This window comes from Arachis stenosperma, chromosome 4, assembly GCF_014773155.1.
Source record: "Arachis stenosperma cultivar V10309 chromosome 4, arast.V10309.gnm1.PFL2, whole genome shotgun sequence".
NCBI classification, from domain to species: Eukaryota; Viridiplantae; Streptophyta; class Magnoliopsida; order Fabales; family Fabaceae; genus Arachis; species Arachis stenosperma.
Window position 1 is genome coordinate 69,745,277 of NC_080380.1, and position 23,192 is coordinate 69,768,468.

The 23,192-nt window shown below is 42.2% G+C and overlaps 1 non-coding gene across 1 annotated transcript; it reads right to left on the reverse strand.

Annotated features, from left to right (window-relative positions):
• Positions 1-6,200: 6,200 nt before the first annotated feature.
• LOC130977781 (small nucleolar RNA R71) lies at positions 6,201-6,308 on the reverse strand. Its single transcript, XR_009085457.1, has one exon. It is a non-coding gene; the product is annotated as a small nucleolar RNA R71 (small nucleolar RNA).
• Between the last annotated feature and the right edge of the window lie 16,884 nt (positions 6,309-23,192).

The following is a 23,192-nucleotide window of genomic DNA, read 5'->3' on the forward strand; positions in this document are numbered from 1 at the left end:
ACCTCTCTAGAGATAAGATAGTTATCTTATCTTATCTTATCTTATCTTTGAGTGAAGTCATCTTATCTTTAGGGGAACCGCCTTTATCTTTCTGGGCTTTGGCTGCCTTTAGATTGGGCTGTGTTCCTTCATTTTGGACCTGCTTTGGGCTCCTTTGGCGATTTGGCCGAGCTCTTTGAGAAGAGATCGGGCATTGGCCGAGCTCTTTGAAAAGAGGTCAGATAGTCTGACCTGAAGAGGTCGGTCGGCTTGTCGCTAAACATCCCGGGTCGGACAGCTTGACCCAGGGTATGAACAAATACCATTGTTAAAATGTGTGCCGACTTCCAACACAAAGGAAGTTCTAGAAGAAGTACATAGTGGCATTTGTGGTAATCATCTCGGAGCGCAAGCACTTACCAAAAAAATACTCCGGGCAGGATTTTATTGGCCAACTTTGCAAAAGGAAGCCATAGAGTTCGTGAAGACATGTCCACCATGTCAGAAACATGCCAACTTTAATATCGCCCTGCCAGAAGAACTCATCAGCGTGACCTCACCTTGGCCATTCGCAAAATGGGGACTCTACCTTCTGGGAACCTTCCCTCAGGGATCGGGATAAGTCAAATTCCTCATAGTGGGGATAAACTATTTCACAAAGTGGATCGAGACGGAACCCCTAGCTAATGCCACTGCCTAAAGAAGCCAAAAATTCCTATATAGGAATATTGTCACAAGATTCAGGGTTCCATACTCCATCACCACAGACAATGGTACCCAGTTCACAGATGCAGGCTTCAGAAAGCTAGCGGCCGACTTGAATATAAATAGCAATTCACTACCGTAAAACATCCCCAAGCCAATGGACAAGCCGAAGCTGCCAACAAAGTCATATTGGCTGGGTTGAAATGGAGATTACAGGACGCTAAAGGAGCTTAGGCCGAGGAGCTCCCACAAGTCTTATGGGCATATCGAACAACGCCACATTCTACCACAAAGGAATCACCCTTCCGATTAGCATATGGAATGGAGGCAATGATCCCAGTAAAGATCGAAGAAAGGTCGCCTAGAGTGATCTACTATAGCAAAGAAGCCAAACTCCCAACTTCAAGGGGAAGAGCTCGACTTACTTCCGAAAGTCCGAGAAGGAGCCCGGATTAGGGAAGAGCATTAAAATGACGAATGGCTTCCAGATATAATCAAAAGGTAATACAGCGAGCTTTTGCTAAGAATAACCTCATCCAAATCCGAAATGACATCAGAACAACTCGACCTGGAGAAGGAAAGCTGGCAGCAAACTGGAAAGGACCCTACCAAGTCACAGAACTACTTGGGAAGGGCTACTACAGACTGTCCGAACTTGATGGGCAGGAGTTTCCTAGGTCATGGCACGCCTGCAACCTAAGAAGGTATTATAGTTAGGGATGATAAAGGATCTTGGGATAAGGCGTACTCTTTTTCCTGAAAGGGTTTTTAACGAGGCGCCAAGCCAAGACCTACAAATCACCCGACTTAGGGAATTGACCCCCCCGCATGTATATATTTGCATTCTTTTTTAATAAAATCTGTTCAGGTTTTCTACAAATGCTCAAGCCGCATTAATCTAAAACATTCATCGTCCGATTATAAAGCTACAGATCGACAGAATGTGAAAGTCAAATTCACTACGCAATCACGATAAAGACCAAAAATGAAAACCAAATTCATTAAAAGGTCAACTAAACGAGGGTTAAAACCCAGTCTCTACAAAATCGTTAAAGATAAAAATAGAATAATACAAGAAGTTATAGAAAGTTATCCATAGAAAGGACTTGACGAGGTCCTAATAAAATGGATTGCTATAAAATAACTTAAAGGCTGACCGACATAAAAAAGTCGGACCAATCGCAAAAACCGAAGTTATAAGTAAAGCCCTGAAAAGGGGTCTGGCCAGCCCTATAAAAGAGGATTACTATAACTTAGAAGAGCCCGACATAAAGAAGTCGGACTCCCATAAAACAAGTTATAAAAGTAATCCCTGAAAGAGACCTGAACAAGGTCCAACAAAGAGGATTACAAAATAACTTGGAAGAACCCGACATGAAGAAGTCGGACTCCCACAAAACAAGTTATAAAAGTAATCCCTGAAAGAGACCTGAACAAGGTCCAAGAAAGAGGATTACAAAATAACTTGGACGTACCCGACATGATGAAGTCGGACTCCCACAAAAGAAGTTATAAAAGTAATCCCTGAAAGAGACCTGAACAAGGTCCTAGAAAGAGGATTACAAAAATAACTTAGAAGAGCCCGACATGATGAAGTCGGACCCCTACAAAGAAGTTATAAAAGTAATCCCTGAAAGAGACCTGAACAAGGTCCAAGAAAGAGGATTACAAAAATAACTTAGAAGAGCTCGACATGATGAAATCGGACCCCCACAAAGAAGTTATAAAAGTAATACCTGAAAGAGACCTGAACAAGGTCCAAGAAAAAGGATTAAAAAAATAACTTGGAAGGGTTATGGGCGGATAATTTATACGCTTTTTGGCATTGTTTTTAGTATGTTTTAGTTAGTTTTTATTATATTTTTATTAGTTTTTAGTTAAAATTCACTTTTCTGGACTTTACTATGAGTTTGTGTGTTTTTTTGTGATTTCGGGTATTTTCTAGCTGAAATTGAGGGACTTGAGCAAAAATCTAATTCAGAGGCTGAAAAGGACTGCAGATGCTGTTGGATTCTAACCTCCCTGCACTCGAAGTGGATTTTCTGGAGCTACAGAAGCCCAATTGGCACGCTCTCAATTGCGTTGGAAAGTAGACATCCTGGGCTTTCCTCCAATGGATAATAGTTCATACTTTGCCCGAGATTTGATGGCCGAATCAGGCGTTCCAAGTCAGCTAAAGAATTCTGGCGTAAAACGCCGGAACTGGCACAAGAATGGGAGTTAAACGCCCAAACTGGCACAAAAGCTTGCGTTTAACTCCAAGAAAAGTCTCTACACATGAAAGCTTCAATGCTCAGCCCAAGCACACACCAAGTGGGCCCGGAAGTGGATTTTTATGTCATTTACTCATCTTTGTAAACCCTAAGCTACTAGTTCTCTACAAATAGGACCTTTTGCTATTGTATTTGATATCTTTAGATCACTTTAGATCTTTTGATCATCTTTGGACGTCTAGTTCTTAGATCATTGGGGGGGCTGGCCTCTCGGCCATGCCTAGACCTTGTTCTTATGTATTTTCAACGGTGGAGTTTCTACACACCATAGATTAAGGTGTGGAGCTCTGCTGTACCTCGAGTATTAATGCAATTACTATTGTTCTTCTATTCAATTCAGCTTATTCTTGTTCTAAGATATTCATTCATACCCAAGAACATGATGAATGTGATGATTATGTGACGCTCATCATCATTCTCACTTATGAACGCGTGCCTGACAACCACTTCCGTTCTACAAGCAAACAAGGCTTGAATGTTTATCTCTTGGATTCCTTAATCAGAATCTTCGTGGTATAAGCTAGCATCCATTGGCGGCCATTTCTGAGAATCTAGAAGGTCTAAACCTTGTCTGTGGTATTCTGAGTAGGATTCAAGGATTGAATGACTATGACGAGCTTCAAATTCACGATTGTGGGGCGTTAGTGACAGACGCAAAAGAATCACTGGATTCTATTCTGACATGATCGAGAACCGACAGCTGAATAGCCGTGCTGTGACAGAGCGCGTTGAACATTTTCACTGAGAGGACGGGACTGTAGCCACTGATCACGGTGATGCCCAACATACAGCTTGCCATGGAAAGGAGTAAGAAGGATTGGATGAAGAGAGTAGGAAAGCAGAGAGACGGAAGGGACAAAGCATCTCCATACGCTTATCTGAAGTTCTCACCAATGAATTACATAAGTATCTCTATCTTTATTTTATGCTTTATTCATAAATCATCCATAACCATTTGAATCTGCCTGACTGAGATTTACAAGATGCCCATAGCTTGCTTCATACCAACAATCTCCGTGGGATCGAACCTTACTCGCGTAAGGTTTATTACTTGGACGACCCAGTGCACTTGCTGGTTAGTTGTGCAAAGTTGTGATAAAGAGTTGAGATTGCAATTGAGCGTACCATGTTGATGGCACCATTGATGATCACAATTCCGCGCACCAAGTTTTTGGCGCCGTTGCCGGGGATTGTTTGAGTTTGGACAACTGACGGTTCATCTTGTTGCTTAGCTGAGGTATTTTTCTTCAGAGTTCTTAAGAATGAATTCTAGTGTTTCAAGGTGATGTTCTTATCATCACCAAAGCTGATTGATTCTCATCAATTTAGCTCTTGAATGTAATGTCCTTCTGAAGCTTGGCTAGCCATGTCTAATTTCTTTAGACTAAAGCTTTAGACTAACATTGCATGATTCCTGGAATTCTCATTAAGAATTTTGATATCCTTATTTTCTTTTTCACTCAATTTTCAAAAAAAAAATTTATAAAATCTTAAAACCAAAAATATTTTTTGTTTCTTGTTGAGTCTAGTGTCTCATTTTAAGTTTGGTGTCAATCGCATGTTTCTATTCTTCTTGCATTTTTTTCGAATTCAATCATGTGTCTTCATTAATCTTCAAGTTGTTCTTGATGATTTTCTTGCTCTGATCTTTAAATTCTCTTGTCTTGAGTGTTTTGTTGTTTCTCATATGCATTCTCAATTTGTTAGTGTCAGTAGTATACAAACTTCTAAGTTTGGTGTCTTGCATGCATTGTTTATTTGATCTTAGTTTCATTTTGATTATTCCTCATTATTAAAAATCCAAAAAATTTTTTTAATTTGTGTCTTTTCAAGTCAATAATACAGAGAATTGAAGATTCAGAACATACAGCAGAGGAATTACACAGAAAAAGCTAGGCGTTCAAAACGCCCAGTAAGGAAGGAAAACTGGTGTTTAAACGCCAGCCAGGGTAGCATTTTGGGCGTTAAACGCCAGAATGTATACCATTCTGGGCGTTTAACGCCAGGATGGCACAAGAGGGAAGATTTTGTTTTTAATTCAAATTTTTTTCAGTTTTCATAATTTTTCAAAATCAAATATTTTTCAAACCATATCTTTTCAATCATATATTTTCAAAATCAATTTCTTTCCATTTTCAAAAATACTTGCTAACAATTAATAATTTGATTCAACATTTCAATTATGTTGCCTTTTCTGTTGAGAAAGGTTTAATGTCTGAATCATATCTTTTAAATTTCTTGTTAGCCAAGTCATTAATTTTCAAAATCAAATCTTTTTAAATTGTTTTTCAATCATATCTTTTCAATCATATCTTTTTAAAACCATAACTTTTCAATCATATCTTATTAATCACATCTTTTTCAAAATAGTTTTCAATCATATCTTTTTGATTTCTAATTTCAAAGTCTTTTTCAAAAATCACTTTATTTCTTTTCCAATCATATTTTTCGAAAACTATTCTTCAATTTTTCAAAATGTTTTTAAAATCTTTTTAATTTATTTTCGAAAATTTCTTCCCCTCTTCTCACATCCTTCTATTTATGGACTAACACTCCTCCTCAATGCACAATTTGAATTCTATCTTTCTAGATAAGTTCGAATTCTTCTTCTACCCTCTCCTTCTTCTTTTCCTCTAACACCTCAAGGAATCTCTATACTGTGACATAGAGGATTCCATACTTTCTTGTTCTCTTCTCTTTCATATGAGCAGGAGCAAAGACAAAAGCATTCTTGTTGAGGCTGACCCTGAACATGAAAGGACCTTGAAGCGAAAGCTAAGAGAAGCTAAAGCACAATTCTCTGTAGAGGACCTAACAAAAATCTTCAAAGAAGAAGACATGGCAGCTGAAAACAACAACAATGCCAATAATGCAAGGAAGGTGCTGGGTGACTTTACTGCACCTACTCCCGACTTCTAGGGGAAAAGCATCTCTATCCCTGCCATTGGAGCAAACAACTTTGAGCTTAAGCCTCAATTAGTTTCTCTAATGCAACAGAATTGCAAGTTCCATGGACTTCCATTGGAAGATCCTCATCAGTTTTTAGCTGAGTTCTTGCAAATCTGTGACACTATCAAGACCAATGGGGTTGACCCTGAGGTCTACAGACTTATGCTATTCCCTTTTGCTGTAAGAGACAGAGCTAGGATATGGTTGGACTCACAACCTAAAGAAAGCCTGAACTCTTGGAAAAAGCTAGTCAATGCCTTCTTGGCAAAGTTCTTTCCACCTCAAAAATTGAGTAAGCTTAGAGTGGAAGTCCAAACCTTCAGACAGAAGGAAGGTGAATCCCTCTATGAAGCTTGGGAAAGATACAAATAATTGATCAGAAAGTGTCCCTCTAACATGCTTTCTGAATGGAGCATCATAGGTATCTTCTATGATGGTCTGTCTGAACTATCCAAGATGTCATTGGATAGCTCTGCTGGAGGATCTCTTCATCTGAAAAAGACGCCTGCAGAAGCTCAAGAACTCATTGAAATGGTTGCAAATAACCAATTCATGTACACACAATATAAAAAATAGCTAAAGAGGATCCAGAGGCTTCCCAGTAGTAGCATCAACATGAGGCGAAGGAGGGCGAGTTTGTAGAGGCACAGCATTCACAGTCCCATCCTCTCGGTTCAAGATCTGACAGTCAGGTTTTGACTCAACTCTGGCTACAGAAGCTAAAGAAGTCAGCATGACAGAAGCCTTGGTGGCAGGCGCAGGAGAAGGATCATCAGGGTCGTCAGGGACAATTTTACCATCCCTCACAACATTATCAAGACTAAAGAGGGAAAGGTCGAGCTCGAGTGCAAGAACCCGAACCTGCTCCTTTAAGTTCTCATAAGCAGCAGTCACGCTGCCCACGAGGTGACCCTAGAGCTCGGCATAATCATCCCGAGCAGTTTCTAATTCACCCCGGAGACGCACCACTTCCCTATAAGCCAAAATATAGCTCTCCTTGTGCTTCAGCGCATTGTCTTCGGCCAACTTCACAGAAGCCGCCAAAGCCACAGAACTAGCCTTTTTACCCTCTAATTTTTTCTCCACCTACGCCAACTTTACCTCCAGCTCCTCCTTTAAACCTTTTATCCTATCAAATTCCGACTTAGCCTCCATCATGAAAGATTTGGTAGCATGAACTGGGATACCCTAAGCAGTTCGAAAAAGAGCCATACCCATAGGAGCCAACTTTACACTACTTTTAGTTATGAACTCTAGGTGATGAAGAATGGACACATCATCCATTGAGAGACCTCCATAAGGGGCAATTTGCTGGTCAACAAACTCGACAGCATCAAAATCAGGGGCATCAAGGTTAAAAGGCTCAGATGTTTTTTTCTTTTTCGGAGGAGGAGCGCCAGAAGCAGTAGCTGAAGTTTGTGGAGGGTCAACAAGACGAACCTGGGGAGTAGGGATCACTCTCCTTGGCCCGGGTGAATTCGGCACGGGCATTTTCACCTGAACTTGAGAAGATCCCTCTCCTGCCACCTTGGCCGATATGTTTTGAGCAGCAGCAGCCTTCCTTGCCTTTTTGAAGGCCTTCATGGAGTCATTGTTTTTTGACATCTCTGAAAAACAGAAGCAACCACAGCAAAGCATTACAATCGTAGATAAGAGGAAGCAAAGCTAAAGAAGCAAAGGATAAAAAACAAGTCGAACAATACCCAACACAGTTCGGACCAGGGACGGGTCCCCCAGAAACTTTTTTGTATCAAAATGGGGGGTTCCCCCCATATGTTTTCTAGAACAATCACAAAAGCCCACTCAACCTCGTCAAGCATCTCCCAGGTATAACGAGACACCGTCACATTCTTTTGCCATTCCAGAGGAAAAGCAGGCTCATCATTTTCGTCAAGAAAAAAGGGACGGGGCCCCTCAACAGCTTGAACTTTAAAGAAATAGTTTTTAAAATCCTTAAAGGACTCATCATACATGGCACAAACTTTGTGTCCTTGGGCAGCTCTAAAAGAAACCCAAGAAGCTTTCTTTTTAGAAGTAGCCCCCGGGCTTGGCCGAGACAAAGAGGTAGAGGAAAAGAGTCTGAGAAGGTTTGACGCCTAATTTTTGACACAGCAACTGAAAGATTTTTATAAAACCCCAGGAATTGGGGTGAAGTTAGGATGGGGCAACATTGCACGACCACAACAAGTCGGTCTCAGAAGCAGTAAAGGGAAAAGTAATGTTCAACTGGCTAAAGAAATATTCATAGGCATAGAAGAAGGGACGCTCTCCTTTGAACGAGGTGAGAAAACAAATCCGCTCGTCAGAACCAGGCGCTACAAGCTCATAGTCCCTCTCCTGGGCACCGCTACCACAAACCCTATGATGTTTTTGCGGCTCTACACAAAACTTAGTATTCACCACAGAAACGCACAGAAGAACCATAGACTCCACCCAATCAGCCATGACCTCAGGGACTTGAGAAGACGTCTCAACAATATTTTTGCGAGAAGACATGAGGCCAACTACTCCTACAATAAGAAGAAAATATTGGATTACTAAAAAAAACATCTCGGAAAAAAGCAAAATAACTCGGCTAAAGATAATCCAGTACAGTATGAGGAACAAAAGGAAACCCCATGACCCACACCAAAGATCCAGGGGCATCCTTTGGAGGCAGCCACAGAACAAGGACTCAAGGGGATCTACATACTCAAACCCCGATAACGACCCCTTTCTCGACTAAAACAACACTCAGAACAGAAGGTCACAAAGTCATAGGTAAAAACATCAAAATAACTACCTTCCAGACCCACAGTCCCAACCTAGTCAACAAAAGAAGGCAATCAAACAAGACAGCTCAAGGAGAAGGAATCAAAGACACGACCTTTTTTCAGACATATAAAAGAAAACTATCGACAGCAATCTTTTGAAAGCAAGAGGATTCATGAAGATCACAAAGAAGAGAAATAAACAGCGCAAACCCTAAAGAGACAGAAAGTTCATATCCAAAAAACCCGAAACCCCCAGCAACAGTAAACAAGCAGATGTACGGCAACGCAAAAGATTCAAACTTTCTAAAATTAAAAAGGGCACAGTGCAAGCGATGAAGAAAGTAGGAGAGAACCAACCTGGTGAAAGCTGTCCGACCCGGGTTGATTGACGACAAGTCGACCGACCTCTTCAGGTCAAGACTATCCGACCTCTTCTCAAAAAAGAGCTCGGTCAAATCACCAGGAAAGCCCAAAAAAGGGCCCAAACAGAGGAACACGACCCAAATCCAAAGGCCGCCCAAGCCTATAGAAATAAGGGCGGTTCCCTTGAAGATAAGATGACTTCACTCAAAGATAAGATAAGATAAGATAAATATCTTATCTCCAGAATGGTCACTCTACACTATTATAAATACAATGGAGCACCCAGGTATAACTCATACTCTGATTCTACTAAAGACCTGCTTAATACCCTTGCTAACTTAGGCATCGGAGTCCCATGCAGGTACCGCCACCCTCCGGTGACGAAGGATCAGCAACACTGCCGGGTTCATAAGTCGGACCCAGCGCCCCCGGCCACCAGATCCAACAAGTCAGATACGACAGTTCCGGCCACCAGATCCAACAAATTAGACATAACAGCTTCGACTGTCACAGAAGATCTCGTCTGAGATCGACCTACAGTTTCACGTAACCCTCGGAACATTGGCCCCGTTGCCGGAGAACCTGGAAGTCATCCCATCATTATGGCAGACAACCTTGACAATAACCACAATTTTGATCTGAAAAACAAAATGCCACATAAAAACGCGGATGTCACACTAGACGATGCTTCTCAACCTAACAAAGATAAGAATTCACCAAACACAGGAGTCATGGAGGCACTTCAAGATCGCCTAATGCAACTCGAAAAAGAGGTCAAATATCAACGGGAAGCCGAGAGAGACCTACGAAGGAAAGCTATGCGACACTGAGAATTAGAAGACAAGCTCCTAAAGCTTGAAGCCGATCTCAAAGCTAAAATTATTCGATCCAGCCATGAAGATAGCTCCCGCAAGGATCAAGAGTCATTCACCAAAGAGATCATGAAGGCCGAAATCCCAAAGATTTCAAAACCCCCCGACATGACTCTGTACGATGGCACATCAGATCCCAGCTATCATCTCAGTAATTTCAGAAGTAGAATGTATCTCACCGACGCCTCAGATGTAGTCCGCTACAAAGTCTTCCCGACTACCTTGACAAAGACAGCAATTAAATGGTTCGACAATCTGCCCCCTAGCTCCATCTTAGGCTTTGACGACTTAGCCAAGAAGTTTCTAGCCAGATTCTCCATCCAAAAGGACAAAACTAAACACGCCCCAAGCCTATTAGGAATCAAGCAAGGAGATTGGGAGAGTCTTCGCAACTACATGGAAAAATTTACAAGGCTACGTCCCAACAAAACTCTCAGCAAAGAAAATAACCCTCTTCCAACAAGGAACACTCCGAGAGGAAAATCGTAAAATCATCAGAAAATATCAAAAAAAGGCACAACCTTCTCTCAAAGTCAGACAATTCAGCATTTTCACTAAATGGAAATCATCAAAGGCGTAAATTAAGAAGATACAATCAAGAAGATAATATCAGCAGTCAAAACCCTAACTAGCAGGAAACACGAAAAAGTCATGCACAGAATTCTCAGAGCACACATCTGACCAAATACACGACAAAAGCATAAAAGATTCAAGCTTTCACAAAACAAAGATCAAAACTTTTCAAAAATAAGTGCGGAAAGAATGAAGAAAAAAGAAAACCAACCTGCAAAAGGAAGGAAACGATGAATGCTGAAGAGGTTGAAGACGGGAAGTGAGACAAGGAATCACCTTTCGAACAAGTGAAGCAACAACAACCACCAATGGCGCCACAGAGAGGAGCGTGAAAACCAAAAACAAAAGTCCCAGGCGAGCCAAACAAAATAGAAGAATAAAGAGAAAAGGGGAAGTTACAGCAAGCAAGAGAAAGAGAAACAGAAAAGAGAAAAAGCTTTGGTGTAATTCAAAATGAAATAAGAAAGCGGGAGGCAAAAGAAACGAAACGCTAAGGAGTTAATGGGGCATTAAAAACCCTCGCACGTTCCCAAGGCAAGGAACGCCTGTTTTCAAAAAATAAAGAGGTAAAAGAAAAATGCTTCGCATTCAAAGGGAAGCTCTATAAAAAGAGATCAACAAAATGCTCGAGCTCGGCTTCTCCAGAGAAAGATTGAAGTCCCAAAACTAAGGACTCGACCTCAAAAGGAAGACCACACTCGAGCAGGGGCACTGTTCATACCTTGGGTCGAGCTGTCCGACCCGAGTTGATTGACGACAAGTCGACCGACCTCTTTAGGTCAGGACTATCTGACCTCTTCTCAAAAAAGAGCTCGGTCAAATCACCAGGAAAGCCCAAAAAAGGACCCAAATAGAGGAACACGACCCAAATCCAAAGGCCACCCAAGCCTATAGAGATAAAGGCGGTTCCCTTGAAGATAAGATGACTTCACTCAAAGATAAGATAAGATAAGATAACTATCTTATTTCTAGAAAGGTCACTCTACACTATTATAAATACACTGGAGCACCTAGGTATAACTCATACTCTGATTTTACTAAAGACCTGCTTAATACCCTTGCTAACTTAGGCATTGGAGTCCCTTGCAGGTGCTATTCCGGAGATCTTCTGTGCTGGTTGGAGATGACGTGTCTGGCGTGTTTGTGGTGACCGGAGCTGCTGATGAGTGGATAATTTGTACGCTTTTTGGCATTATTTTTAGTATGTTTTTAGTATGTTTTAGTTAATTTTTAGTATATTTTTATTAGTTTTTAGTTAAAATTTACTTTTCTGGACTTTACTATAAGTTTGTGAGTTTTTCTGTGATTTCAGGTATTTTCTGGCTGAAATTGAGGGACCTGAGCAAAAATCTGATTCAGAGACTGAAAAGGACTGTAGATGCTGTTGGATTCTGACCTCCCTGCACTCGAAGTGGATTTTCTGGAGCTACAGAAGCCCAATTGGTGCGCTCTCAATGGCGTTGGAAAGTAGACATCCTAGGCTTTCCAGCAATATGTAATAGTCCATACTTTGCCCAATATTTGATGGCCCAAACCGGCGTTCCAAATCAGCTCAAGAATGCCCGGCGTTAAACGCCGAAACTGGCACAAGAATGGGAGTTAAACGCCCAAACTAGCACAAAAGCTGGCGTTTAACTCCAAGAGAAGTCTCTACACGAAAATGCTTCAATGCTCAGCCCAAGTACACACCAAGTGGGCCCGGAAGTGGATTTTTATGTCATTTACTCATCTTTGTAAACCCTAGGCTACTAGTTCTTTATAAATAAGACCTTTTGCTATTGTATTTTCATCTTGGTTCTTCTGGTTCCCTGTTTGGGGCCGAAGCCAATGATCACTTTTGTTCTTATGTATTTTCAACGGTGGAGTTTCTACACACCATAGATTAAGGTGTGGAGCTCTGCTGTACCTCGAGTATTAATGCAATTACTATTGTTCTTCTATTCAATTCAGCTTGTTCTTATTCCAAGATATTCATTCGCACTCAAGAACATGATGAATATGATGATTATGTGACGCTCATCATCATTCTCACTTATGAACGCGTGCCTGACAACCACTCCCGTTCTACAAGCAAACAAGGCTTGAATGTTTATCTCTTGGATTCCTTAATCGGAATCTTCGTGGTATAAGCTAGAATTGATGGCGGCATTCAAGAGAATCCGGAAGGTCTAAACCTTGTCTGTGGTATTCTGAGTAGGATTCAATGATTGAATGACTGTGACGAGCTTCAAACTCCTGAAGGCTAGGCGTTAGTGACAGACGCAAAAGAATCAATGAATTCTATTCCAACCTGATTGAGAACCGACAGATGATTAGCCGTGCCGTGACAGGGTGCGTTGAACATTTTCACTGAGAGGACAGGATTGTAGCCACTGACAACGGTGATGCCCAACATACAGCTTGCCATGGAAAGGAGTAAGAAGGATTGGATGAAGACAGTAGGAAAGCAGAGAGATGGAAGGGACAAAGCATCTCCATTCGCTTATCTGATGTTCTCACCAATGAATTACATAAGTATCTCTATCTTTATCTTTATGTTTTATTCATATATCATCCATAACCATTTGAATCTGCCTGACTAAGATTTACAAGGTGACCATAGCTTGCTTCATACCAACAATCTCCGTGGGATCGACCCTTACTCGCGTAAGGTTTATTACTTGGACGACCCAGTGCACTTGCTGGTTAGTTGTGCGAAGTTGTGTTTATACCATGGTATTGAGCACCAAGTTTTTGGATTCATTACCGGGGATTATTTGAGTTGTGAAAAGTAGTGATCACAATTTTGTGCATCAGCTGCCGCGTCCGATTTGTTGGACTGTCAATGCTGCTGATCCTTTGTCACCGGAGGGTGGTGGTACCTGCAAGGGACTCTGATGCTTATGTTAGCAAGGATATTAAACAAGTTTTTAGTAGAATCAGAGTATGAGTTATACCTGGGTGCTCCAGTGTATCTATAATGGTGTAGAGCGACCTTCTTAGATAAGATAAGTTAGTTATCTTATCTTATCTTTATCCTTCGAGTGAGGTCATCTTATCTTCAAGGGAACCGCCTTTCTCTCTGTAGGCATGGGCTGCCTTTGGATTTGGGTCGTTTTCCTCTATTTGGGCCCTTTACTGGGATTTCCTGGCAATTCGGCCGAGCTCTTTGAGAAGAGGTCGGATAGTCTGACCCAAAGAGGTCGGTCGCTTTCTCACCAAACATCCCGGGTCGGACAGCTTGACAGTGCCCCTGCTCGAGCTCGGTGTTTATTTTGGAGGTCGAGTCTTAGTTTTAGGACTTCGAACCTTCTCGGGTGAAGCCGAACTCGAGCATTTTGTCGATTTTATCTTTGTACAGTTCTTTTTTGAATGCGGAACGTTTCTTCTTTTGTTTCCTCTGAAAGCGCGTGCTTTTGTATTAGCGTCCTAGCCTTGGGAATGCGCGAGGGTTTTAATGCCCTCATTAATTGGTTTTTGATGCTTCATTTCTCTTGGCTTTTATTTTGAATTTTATTCTCAAGAAATGGTTTTCTCTTTTTTTTGTAACTTCCCTCTTTTCTTCGTTCTTTTGTTTCACCTGGAGCTTGTCTTTTCGTTTTTCGACGCTATGTCTTGCGCTTTGCTCAAGGGAAGATTTCTTCGCTCTGGCTTCCGCCTTTCTTCAGAGCTCTTTCTCCTTTCTCCAGGTTGGTTTTTCTCTTTCGTCATTTTGCCTTCGGTTTTTTATAAAGATTCGATTTTTCTCTTGAAGTGCATGCTGGAAAATCTGAATCTTTTCGTATCACTATGCACCTGCTTGGGGGTTTTTCTTGCTTTTGAAATGGTCCCTTTGTATTCTAGGGTTCATACTACTTTGTTTTTCTTCTTTTGCGAACTGCATTAACATGCTTATTTTCCCGGAAGATTGCTCCTTTGATGTTTTTCGTCATGCTGATAGCTTTTTTTGCTGATGAATCCCGTAAAAGAACTTTTCTTTTGATGGCTCGTTTTGATTTTCTTCGCGGTGTTTGCTTTTCGTTTGTTGATAAGCTAAGACTGTGAATTTGGAAGGTAGCTATTTTGATGGCTTTCTGGGGTAATGACTTTCTTTTCTTTTTGGGATGTTGCTTTCTGAGAAAGGGTCTCTCTTTGTCTTTGCTGCGAGTTTTGTTGGGACGTTAGTCTTGTAAATTTTCCTGAATCCTTGTTCCCAGATTGCCTCCAAAGGATGCCCCTGGATCTTTTTGGTGTGGGTCCTGGGGTTTCCTTTTGCTGTTTGTACTGTGCTGGACTATGTTGGCTGAGTTGTTTTGATTTCGTCCGAGATGTTTTTCAGTAATCCAATCTCCTTTTCTTGTTTGTAGGACTGGTTGACCATGTCTTCTCACAAAAACATTGTAGAGACGTCCTCTAAGGTCCCTGAGGGGATGTCCGATTGGTTGGACTCCCTTGTTTTGATGTGTGTTTCTATGGTAAATGCTGAATTCTATGTGGAGCTTAGGAAACATCACCATCTCTGTAAGAGTAGAGATCAAGAGAGGAATTATAAATTGGTGGCACCTGACTCGGAGGAGAGGGTTTGCTTCCCTGTCCTGACCCAGGGGGAGCGCCCTTTTTTTTATGCTTACGACTATTTTTTCAGTCAGTTGGACATCACTTTTCTTTACTTCGTTTGAGACCGACTTGTTGTGGTCGTGTAATATAACTCCGTCCCACCTTCATTCGAACTCCTGGGGCTTTATTAAGATTTTTCAGCTTCTTTGCCAAGAATGGGATGTTACTCCTTCTCAAACTCTTTTCCTTTATTTGTTTGTTTTAACTAAGCCCGGGATTTCTTCAAAAAAGAAAGCCTCGTGGGTTTCTTTTAGATCTGCACAAGGACATAAGGTTTTTACCATGTATGACGAGTCCTTTAGAGACTTCAAGAATTATTTCTTCAAGGTTCGAGCTGTTGAGGGAGCTCGCCCCTTTTTTCTGGAAGCGAATGGTGAGCCATCCTTCCCTCTGCATTGGCAGCAGGATGTAGTAGTATCCCGATATACGTGAAAAATGCTCGACGAGATTGAGCAGGCCTTTGTAACAGTTTTGGAGGATCTTTGGGGGAACCTCCTCATCTGGATACTAAAAAATCTTTGGGGGACCCCTCCCTCGTCCGAGCTGCATTAGGTATTACTTGATATATATTATTTCTTGTTTTTGCTTTCTCCTTCTTTCACGGTCTGTAAAATTGTTGTTTTTCATTTTTTAGAGATGGCCAAGTATAATGATGCGATGAAGGCCTTCAAAAAGGCGAGAAAAGCTACTGCAGCTCAAAACACCTCGACCCGGGCGGATAGGGAAGGGTCCTCTCAGGTCTCATTGAAGCCATCTGTGCCGAGTTCCCCTGGCCCGAGGAGAATGATCCCTGCTCCTCGGGTTCATTTAGTGGATCTTCCACAGTCTTCTGCTGCTGCTGTGATTTCTTCTACGACCGTCCCTCCTTCCAAAAGACCTCGAACCGTTGAACCCTTCAATCTGGATGCACCTGATTTTGACCCCATTGGTTTCGTCGACCAGCAAATTGGTCCTTATGGTGCCCTCTCTATGGATGATATTTCTCTCCTTCATCACTTAGATTTTATAACTCGAAGCAGCATTCAGATGGCACATATGGGAGCTGCCCTGTACCGAACTGTCCAAAATCTTCCCCTTCATGCCACCAAGGCCTTTATGGAGGAAGCTAAGTGAGAGTTCGATCGGAGGAAGGGTCTGAAGGAGGAGCTTGAAGTGAAAGTGACCAAACTGGAGAAGGAGCTGGAGGGAGAGAAAGCTAGCTCCCTTGCCTTGGCGGCTTCTGTGAGGTTGGCTGAGGACACGGTATTGAGACATAAAGAAAGCTACATCACGACCTACCGGGAAGTGATGCATCTCAGGGAGGAGTTAGAGTCGGCCCGGGTTGATTATTCCGAGCTCCAGGGTCACCTTGTAGGCAGTGTAAATGCTGCTTATGAGAATCTGAAGGAGCAGGTTCGGGTTCTTGCCCTGGAGGTTGACCTTGCTCTATTCAGTTTGGATAATATTGTGAAGGATGGCAAGATTGTCCCTGACGATCCTAATGATGATGATGTTGAGCCTCCCTCTGAGCCTGCCGCCAAAGCTTCTATTGTGCCGACTTCTTTTGCTCCTTCCTCTGAGGTCGTTCATCCTGAATTAGATCCTGATTGCCGAATCTTGAATAGGGATGACGGGACAGTGGATGCAGTGCCTCTCCAGACTCGCCCTCATTCACCCCATGTTGATGCTACCGAGAAGCCTCCAGATGTTAACTGAATTTTCTAATTGCTTGTGTGGATAGCCCGACTTGTGGACTTTTAAACTCTTTATTTTGTAAATGATGTTTGCTGACTGTTGACACTCTTTTAGTTGTTTGTTTAGCAACTTTATTTTGAAAAACAAAGTAGTTTCCAAGCTTTTGGGGCTAATTTTGGTGGCCTCTGAAGCTTGCTATTATTATAACTAGTAGTTTTTATATCATGTCTGTCTGCACTCGTCTTGGTACCTTTCTAGGTTTTGGGAGTGTTGGAACTTTTCGTTGTCTGACCTCTTTGGATTGGCTTAATTCCTTTGCCTGATGTTATTTCCAGCAATTCGTTTTGTTTGGACTTTGTTCAGGTCTTTATTAGGAATTTCTTTGTATAACGCTGAGGTTACCGATTTCGTCATGTCGGTTTTGTCCAAGTTGTTGTTAGTAACCCTCTTTTTTGGACCTTGTTTAGGTCTCTTTCAGGGATTACTTTTTTAGCTTTAGGTTTTACGCCGACTTCATCATGTTGGTCTCTTCTAAGTTATTTTTGTAATCCTCTTTTTTGGACTTTTGTTCAAGTCTCTTTCAGGGATTTTTTTTATAACTTCTATGCTTTGAGCCGACTTCATCCTGTCGGACCCTTCTAAGTTATTTTTGTAATCCTCTTTCTTGGACCTTGTTCAGGTCTCTTTCAGGGATTACTTTTATAACTTCTATGCTTTGAGCCGACTTCATCTTGTCGGGCCCTTCTAAGTTATTTTTGTAATCCTCTTTCTTGGACCTTGTTCAGGTCTCTTTCAGGGATTACTTTTATAACTTTTATGTTTTGGGCCGACTTCATCACGTCGGGCCCTTCTAAGTTATTTTATAATCCTCTTTCTTGGACCTTGTTCAGGTCTCTTTCAGGGATTACTTTTATAACTTTTATGTTTTGGGCTGACTTCATCACGTCGGGCCCTTCTAAGTTATAGTAATCTTCTTTTATAGGGCTGGCCAAACCTCTTTCCAAGGATTTTTTAGCAATCCATTTTATTAGGACCTCGTCAGGTCCTTTCTATGGATCACTTTCTATAACCTCTTACATTATTCTGTTTTCATCTTTGCCAATTTTGTAGAGATTGGGTTTAACCCTCGTTTGGTCGACCTTTTAATGAATTTGATTTTCATCTTTGGTCTTTATCGTGATCGTGTAGTGAATTTGATTTTCACATTCTACCGATCTGTAGCTTTATAACCAGACGATGAATGTTTCAGATTAATGCGGCTTGAGTATTTGTAGAAGATCTAAATAGATTTTATTCAAAAGAAAATGCAAATATATACACGCGGGAGGTTTATCCTCTAAGTCGGGTGATTTGTAGGTCTTGGTTTGGCGCCTCATTAAAAAACCTTTTCAGGAAAAAGAGTGCGCCTTATCCTAAGATCCTTTATCATCCTTAACTATAGTACCTTCTTAGGTTGCAGGCATGCCATGACCTAGGAAGCTCTCGCCCATCGAGTTCGGAAAGTCTGTAGTAGCCCTTTCCAAGTACTTTTATGACTCGGTAGGGTCCTTTCTAGTTTGCTGCCAGCTTTCCTTATCCAGGTTGAGTTGTTCCGATATCATTTCAGATTAGGATGAGGTCGTTCTCAGCAAAAACTCGCTGTACTACCTTTTAATTGTATCTCGCAGCCATTCATCATTTTAATGCTTCTTCCCTAATCTGAGCTCTTTCTCGGACTTCCAGAAGTAGGTCGAATTCTTCCCTTTGAAGTTGGGAGTTGGCTTCTTCACTATAGTGGATCACTCTAGGCGACCTTTCTTCAATCTCCACTGGGATCATTGCCTCTATTCCGTACGCTAATTGGAAGGGTGATTCCTTTGTGGTGAAATGTGGCATTGTTAGATATGCCCATAGGACTTGTGGGAGCTCCTCGGCCCAGGCTCCCGTTGCGTCCTGTAATCCCCATTTCAGCCCAGCAAGTATGACTTTATTGGCAGCTTCGGCTTGTCCATTGGCTTGGGGATGTTCTACGAAAGTGAATTGTTGTTTTATATTCAAGTCGGCCGCTAGCTTACTGAAGCCTGCATCTGTGAACTGGGTACCATTGTCTGTGGTGATGGAGTATGGAACCCCAAACCTCGTGACAATGTTCCTATATAGGAATTTTTGACATCTTTGAGCAGTGGCATTAGCTAGGGGTTCTGCCTCGATCCACTTTGTGAAATAGTCTATCCCCACTATGAGGAATTTAACTTGTCCCGATCCCTGAGGGAAGGGTCCAAGAAGGTCGAGTCCCCATTTTGCGTATGGCCAAGGTGAGGTCACGCTGATGAGCTCCTCTGGTGGGACGATGTGAAAGTTGGCATGTTTCTGACATGATGGACATGTCTTTATAAATTTTGTGGCTTCCTTTTATAGAGTTGGCCAATAAAACCCTGCCCGAAGAACTTTTTTGGTAAGTGCTTGTGCTCCGTTGTGATTGCCACAATTGCAACTGTGTACTTCTTCTAGAACTTCCTTTGTGTTAGAAGTCGGTACATATTTTAACAATGGTATTGAAATCCCTTTTATGTATAGAGTATTATTTATGATAGTGTAGTATTGTGCCTCCCGTTTCAACCTCTTTGCCTCCTTTTCCTCTGTGGGGAGTGCTTCTGTTTTGAGGTAGTTAATTATGGGAGTCATCCATCCTTGATCTTGACCTGTTATGGCCAGGACTTTTTCTTCTTCCGAGATTGATGGATTCTGTAGAATTTATTGGATTAGGCTTCTATTATTGTGCTGCCAACTAGTTTTGAGAGTGCGTCAGCTCGGGCATTCTGTTCTCGGGGTATGTGACGGACCTCATATTCTCCGAGTTGTTTGAGCTGTTCCCTGGTTTTGTCCAAGTACTTTTTCATGGTGGGATCTTTGGCTTGGTAGCTTCCTGCTATTTGTGAAGTGACTACTTGTGAGTTGCTGAAGATGATAAGCTTTTGAGCTCCAACCTCCCTAGCCAGCTTCAAACCAGCTAGTAGTACCTCATATTCCGCTTGGTTGTTTAAGGCAGGGAACCCGAATTTGAGGGAGAGTTCGATTTGGGTTCCTTGGTCGCTTTCAATTATCACACCCGCACCACTTCTAGTTTTATTTGAGGAACCGTCCACGTAGAGATTCCATTCTATGGGGATTTCCAGTGTGTCTGTAAATTCTACAATGAAGTTGGCCAGGTATTGTGATTTGATGGCTGTCTGAGCTTCATATTGAAGATCGAATTCAGACAACTCGACTGCCCATTGTAAGATTTTGCCCGCCAAGTCTGTTTTCTATAAAATCCCTTTTATGGGTTGGTTGGTCCGAACCTTAATAGTGTGGGTTTGGAAGTATGGACGAAGTTGCCGAGATGTTAATATGAGAGAGTAGGCAAACTTTTCTATTTTTTGGTAGTTCAGCTCGGATCCTTGTAATGCTTTACTGATGAAGTACACGGGTTGTTGCCCACTGTCGTCTTCTCAGACTAGTGTTGAGGCTACTGCTCGACTTCCTACTGCGAGGTACAATATGAGTGGTTCTTCTTCCCGTGGCCGAGTTAGGATAGGTGGCTGTCCCAGGAACCTTTTGAAATCTTAAAAGGCTTGCTCGCACTCCGTTGTCCATTCAAACTTCTTTCCCTTCCTTAGAGTGGCGTAGAAGGGAAGAGATCTTATTGCCGATCCGGCTAGCAATCTGGACAAGGCTGCCAACCTCCCGTTGAGTTGTTGTACCTCTTTGACACAAGTTGGACTCTTCATGTCGAGTATGGCCCGGCATTTATCCAGGTTTGCCTCGATTCCTCTCTGTGTGAGCGTAAAACCCAAGAATTTGCTAGCTTCTACTGTGAAGGTGCATTTTGCGGGATTGAGTCGCATGCCATGCCGTCTTATAGTGTCGAATACTTGGGTCAAGTTGGACAATAGCATCTCTTCATTTTGTGTCTTTATTAGCATATCGTCTACATAGCTCCCGTATTAATCTCTGATGTGATCCGAAAAGACCTTATTCATTAATCTCTGATAAGTAGCTCCCGCATTTTTAAGACCGAAAGTCATGACGATATAGCAGTAGTTTGCTTCTGGGGTTAAGAAGGAAGTTTTTTCTTGGTCGGGTGGATACGTTGGGATCTGATTGTATCCTGAGTATGCGTTCATAAACGAGAGGTATTTATATCCGGAGGAGGCATCTACCAGAGCGTTGATACTTGGGAGTGGATAAGGATCTTTTGGACAGGCTTTGTTGAGATTAGTGTAGTCGGTGCACATTCGCCACTTCCCGTTTGATTTTTTCACCAAGACGACATTAGCCAGCCATAATGGGTATTTGACTTCTCTTATGAACCCTACCTCTAGTAGAGCTTGTACCTGCTCTTCCACAGCTTGGGAGCATTCTGGTCTGAGCTTTCTACGCCTCTGTTGTACTGGCCGAGATCCTGGGTAGACTGATAGCTTGTGGCACATTAACTTGGGGTCTATGCTTGGCATGTCTGTGGCCTTCCATGCAAATAGGTCGATGTTATCTCGCAAGAACTATATGAGTGATTCTTTTATGTCTTCTTTTAGGATTGTACCGATATTGGTTGTTTGGTCCGGGGTGTCCCCGATCTGGACTTTTTCTATTTCACCTTCAGGTTGTGGGCAGAGTTCTTCCCGCATCTGCACTCCACCAAGTTCGATTGTGTGGAATTCTTCTCTTCTGCCTCTGAGGTTTAGGCTTTCATGGTAACAGCAGTGCGCCATCTTCTGGCCTACTTTTATTGTAGCTATCCCTTCTGCAGTTGGGAATTTCATGCATAGATGTGGAGTCGAGACTATTGCGCCGAGCTAATTCAATGTTGTCCGGCTTATTAAGGCATTGTAGGCTGAACTTACGTCAACCACGATGTAATCTATCTTGAGTGTTCTTAACTGGTTTCCTTTTCCGAAGATTGTGTGTAGCGAGATGTATCCAACCAGTTGAACCGGGGTGTCTCCTAGTCCGAATAGGCTGTTCGGATATGCTCTAAGTTCTTTTTCTTCCAGGCCGAGCTTGTCGAAGGTAGTTTTTAACAAGATGTCGGCGGAGCTCCCTTGGTCTATTAGTGTGCGGTGGAGATTTGCATTTGCCAGTATAATAGTGATGACCATGGGATCGTCGTGTTCTGAGATTATACCAGATGCGTCTTCTTTGGTGAAAGTAATCGCGGGGATGTCGAGTGTTTCCTCCTTGCCCTCAACATCATATACTTCTTTAAGATATCTTTTGCGAGATGATTTAGAGACTCCTCCTCTCACAAATCCGCCGTGTATCATGTGGACGTGTCTTTCTTGTGTACGAGGTGACCGCTCGGTTCGTTCGACATCTTCTTCCCTTCTTCTTTTTCTTTGCTCATCGTCCCGGGTGGCCATATACCGATCTAGCTTCCCCTCTCTTACTAACTTTTCTATGACATTTTTTAAGTAAAAACATTCATTGGTGTAATCCCCACAGATTCGATGATATTCACAATATTCGGTCCAATTTCCTCCTCCTTTTTTGCCGTTGAGTGGTCGAGCTGGTGGTATTTTTTCAGTGTGGCAAACCTCTCTGTAGACATCGACAAGGGACACCCAAAGAGGAGTGTAATTGTGGTATTTTTTATTTTTTCTCCATGTCAATCTTCCTTCTTTTTGGACTCTTTGTCCTTATCCCAGGAGGTGAATCCAGATTTTGAGGTCTCTCGTAGTCGAGAGTTTTCCTCCACGTTGATATATATCTCTGCTCGTTCTTGCACTTCGTTCAGAGATGTGGGGTGTTTTTTTGATATAGATTGGCTAAAAGGTCCCTCTCACAATCCATTAATGAGGCCCATAATGGCAGCCTCTGTTGGTAGGCTCTGTATGTCTAGGCATGTTTTGTTGAATCTTTCCATGTAGTTGCAAAGGCTTTCCCGTTCTCCTTGCTTGATTCCTAATAGACTTGGGGCGTGCTTAGCCTTGTCTTTTTGGATGGATAATCTGGCCAAAAACTTCTTGGCCAAGTCGTTGAAACTCGAGATGGACCTAGGAGGTAGATTGTCAAACCATCTAATTGCCATCTTTGTTAAAGTAGTCAGAAAGGCTTTGCAACGAACTGCATCTGAGGGTCGGTGAGGTACATTCTACTTCTGAAATTGCTGAGATGATGGTTGAGATCTGTAGTTCCATCATACAAAGTCATGTCTGGGAGTTTAAAGTCTTTTGGGATTTTGGTCTTCATGATCTCCTTGGTGAATGGATCTTGTTCCTTGCGGGAGCTATCCTTATGAGGGGATCGGTTGGCTTTGGTCTTGAGATCGGCTTCGAGTTTTAGGAGTTTGTCCTCCAATTCCCAGCGTCACCTTATTTCCTTTTGTAGGTCTTTCTCAGCCTCTCGTTGACGTAGGGCTTCTTCTTCAAGTTGTTTTAAAGGGTCTTGAAGCGCCTCCATGGCTCCCGCGTTTGGAGAATTCTTTTTGTTGTTAAGTTGAGGAGTATCCTTTGGTGTAG